The 4,144-nt window shown below is 43.6% G+C and overlaps 1 protein-coding gene across 6 annotated transcripts in view; it reads left to right on the top strand.

Annotated features, from left to right (window-relative positions):
• The window catches only part of Fam193b (family with sequence similarity 193 member B), a 32,692-nt gene that overhangs the window by 4,828 nt on the left and 23,720 nt on the right, over nucleotides 1–4,144 (top strand). Inside the window, exon 2 of one of the 6 annotated variants that reach the window (XM_021215785.1) lies at nucleotides 2,469–2,529. The exons of the other annotated variants lie outside the window; for them this stretch is intronic. The gene's annotated coding sequence lies outside the window, so the exon portion shown is untranslated. The remainder of the gene's footprint in view (nucleotides 1–2,468; nucleotides 2,530–4,144) is intronic. 6 annotated transcript variants of the gene reach the window in all.

The following is a 4,144-nucleotide window of genomic DNA, read 5'->3' as shown; positions in this document are numbered from 1 at the left end:
CAGCCTGGTCTACAAAGTGAGTTCCAGGACAGCCGGGGCTGCACAGAGAAACCCTGTCTCGAAAAACAAAACAAAACAACAACAAAAAAAAGATGTCTTAGAGTTACTAGCTTAATGTCTAATAATAGATGGGGGGTTATAATCATAACATTATTACTTACTGTACCTAGACATTTTTAGAGTAGGGACCATTTTAATTAAATCACTTTAAGGGTATATATTATGCGTGATCTTTATTGCACAGTACATGGCTGTTGGATCCCTCACAGTGCTGACTCCCTGGTCCTCACTCAGGCCAGGTCTAGCATACATACTGTCATATCCAGTGCCCTCTTGCCAACTTCATCTGTTTTACCAACACTAAATGAGCCCTTAGTGCCAGACCCTGGACTAGCTGCAAAAGGAGAAGGGAATGAAACCTGGTTCCTGCCTGACCTTAGAGAGCTCATATGGTACGGCAAATCCTGCAGCCTTTGGGAGTGTTTTAACCCTCCTTGTTTTGTGTACACCTTTATAAAATGACAGTGAGTCCAGGCTTACTTGGTTAATGTTAGGGACCAACAAGTCACACTTGTCAGGCATGTAGCACAATGGTAGCTATAACTGTAGGTGCTTGCTGCTTTGGATGCCCAGGATCTGGTAACCCAGGGAATGCTGGACAGAGAAGCTTCTCAGAGCCTAGTCTAATGGTTGAATATCTTTGGAAAGTGATAAGGTGGAGAAAGGAATTAGTGTCTACAGTATCAATTCTCAACCTTCCTAATGTTGTGACCCTTTAATACAGTTCCTCATGTGTAGTGCCCCCCACCCAACCATAACAGTTTTTGCTACTACTTCATAACTGTAATTTTGCTTTAGTTATGAGTTGTAATGTAAATATCTGATATGCAGGATATCTGCTCTAAGAACCCCGTGAAAGGGTACCCAAGCATTCAGGTTGAGAGCCACTGGTCTACAAAGAAGGAATGAGCAGTGCCTGGGCTCATTTGGAGAGCAGGGAGAAGTCAGGCTCTACTCTACTGCTGGTGGTTTGGGCAGCTGAGGAAGCAAGCGGTGATGTAAGGTAGGGAGGCAGGTGGTATGGCCAGCCCTCTGTGATGGAGTGTGAGAATGGAAATCTGTGGGAGAGGCAACTGGGATTGCTCTCTTTAGTCCATGTATCCTCACCCCAGCCTCACTATGGCCACATCCTTGGTTCAGCTCCATCTGTGACCTATCCAGCTAGGGTCGAAGCCTACCCAAGATCCATTTCAAGATTCTAGTAGGTGATTTTGAGTGTGGCTGGATCTGGGAGCTGCTAACTTGTGGAAGTCAAGCATTGTGTTTTCTTTTTGTTTTAAGGGGCTAGAGTTTGAGGATAAAACTCAATGGTAGAAAACCTGTATAAAGTCTAAGGCCTTGGGTTTGATTCCTAGCATCACATAAAAAATAAAAACGGGCTGAAGAGTTGGCACAGGTTTAAGAGCACTTCCAGAGGATCTGGGTTCAATTCCCAGCACTCACGTGGTGGATCATACTGTCTGTAATACCAGTTCCAGAGGATCCAACACCTTCTTTTGGCCTCTATAGGCACCAGACGCACATACAGGCACGATATTCATGCACTTAAAATTTAAAAAGACAAAACCAAAAAGGTCACCTTCCTCCACTTCCCGAGTTAACTATTCACCTGATAGTCTCCTGTTGTATATTAGCCTACGGTGTATCTCTGCTGAATGATTGGAATACAGTGATTCCTGGAACATTGTCTGTCTTTGGAAGTCTTGTAGAGATAACAGATTTAAACAAGGCAGGTATGGTGGTACATGCCTGTAATTCCAGCATTCAAGGCAGAGGTGGATAGATCCCTATGATTTTTGAGGCTAGCCAGGCCTACATCATGAATTCTAGGCTGGCCAGGGCTACATAGTAAGATCCTATTTTTTCTTTTGTTCATTTAAGTTAGGAGATCACTCTATTGTAGAGAGCCCCGTTCATTCTGACTAAGAACTTGGAGGATTTGTAACTGGGGAAAGTAGTATTTAATGGTCCTTCATGGGCAGTTAAGACCAAGACAAGCTTATATCCTAGGAAGGGTCTGAGTTTGCCCCTTTTATATCATCCTCATCCTTCAAATTAGGTAGCCATTAGCAGAGTAGCAGGAAGAATATGCTGCATACATAATCTGCCTGTCTCCCCCTTTATCTTCTATCCAAAGCTCATGGCTCCCTTTCTGATTTTTCTCCCATTAGAATGAAAGAAATAGATATCTTTATACTGGAAAGGGATGTGGGAAAAAACTAAGGCAGGAAGAAAGAGCAGAGGAGCTGCTAACTGAAGATTCTTATTAGGAAACAAGGGCCATGTTATGTAACATGGGGTTCAAAGATGCCTTGAAGGTCACTGTTTAGTTCTCTGTCCTGTGCTTCAAGTAATAAATTTGGTTTGGGCAAGTCTTACTTAGTAAGTTTCCCTATCATTTTTTCCAGGGCAGAAGAGGAAAGAAACTAACGGGTATTGAGCACCTACAGTGTGCCAGACCCAGGCCAGGTACTTTACATAATTTATTTCCTTCTGTCCTCACAACTCTGTGAAGTATGGTGTTATTCCCATTTCATAAATTGAGAAACCTGAGACTCAGAATTTGAGTAATACTCAAAATACTGAAAATGGCAGAACAGGGATTTGAACTTAGAACAATGTCTCCAAAGTTCATGCTCTTTTCCCAGTGAGAGAGAGACTGTCTTGGGAGTTAAAGGGAGTAGCTCAGCAGTCAGCCCAGGCATCTGGGTAAATGAGCAGCTTGGTCTGGTTAGGCGTGGGATCCTTAGGATCAGCCAGCCTCACTGCAGTGTCCTTACTCAGCTTATGCTACCAGACAAGGGTCTCTACCAACTGGCCTAAGAAAAGGAAGCAGTTTCCTGCCTAGCAGAAGGGTAAGAATTGCAGAAAGGTCAGCGCCTAGGGCTCATTTCTAGCATTCTGAGAGTCTTAGTTCTGACTGCCTTCTCACCAGAGCCTTGCCTTGAGCCCAGCAGGTCAGGAGAGGGACTGCGTTTGCTGTTTAAATTCTATTCCTGATGTTAAGTAGCTGAGACACTGAGCCGTGAGGCTTTAAAATTCCATTTATTAAATGGACGTCTGCTATGTGACAGGCAACAAGCCATACTCGGTTTCTGAACATATGTAAATGATCAACGGCCACTCCATGCCCTAGAGAACTGCGTTCTGTCAGGAATGTGGCACCATGTGACAGGTGTTACACTAAAAGAATTACTTCAACTTAGGAAGTTCAGAAAGGTTCATTGACCTTTGGCTAGGATCTTATGGGATGCTAGGAATTTACCAGTGTGTGGAACAGTGGCGGACATGAGAAACTGTAGATGCTAGGTGTCAGGGAAGCTCTTGGAGTTTAGTATCTTGAGAGGATAGTACTCTCGTGGGCTATTTCAGAATAGAATTTGGAACCTGTTGCAGAGCAGCTGGCTAGATACAGCATGTGTCTTGGGAAATCTGGTACAAACATCCGTGAACTCTTGGGACCGAGAGGAACTCCTGGGAGGAGAGCGGGCTGAATGTGGAAATCAGTCCAGCTTCAGAGCAGATCCTGGCACCTGTCTGCTCTGCTCATCAGGGCTGTTCTCAGACACTCAACAACCCATGGACAAAAACCAGTCTCAAGTCATGCCCCAAAAGCCGCTCAGATAGACCACAAGCTATATAATTGCTGATTAGAATTATTGCCTAGCACACAATAGGCCCGGAGTTTAATAATGTTTAAGTTACCACATTAATATACATCACAATTTTTATGGAAGATAATTATGTGGGGGCCCGTGAGATGGCCCAGTAGGGAAAGGCTCTTGCTGCTATGTCTGATGAGCAGAGCTCAACCCCTGGGATCTACGTGGTGGAAGGAGAGGAGACTCCTGAAGTTGTCCTGATGTTCACACATATATATGGTGTGTGTGCTCCTGGGCATGAATGCATGTATACTCATAATAATAATAATAATAATAATAATAATAATAATAATAATAAAGAAATGTGCTATTTTAAAGTTAAGAATTATAGATATTTAATTTTATATATTAAGAAAGGAAAATGGAAGCCAGGTGTGGTGGCATACGCCTTTAATCCCAGCACTCGGGAGGCAGAGGCAGGC

Source organism: Mus pahari, chromosome 16 (genome assembly GCF_900095145.1).
Source record: "Mus pahari chromosome 16, PAHARI_EIJ_v1.1, whole genome shotgun sequence".
Classification (NCBI taxonomy): Eukaryota; Metazoa; Chordata; class Mammalia; order Rodentia; family Muridae; genus Mus; species Mus pahari.
This window is presented reverse-complemented; position numbering and strand designations above follow the sequence as displayed.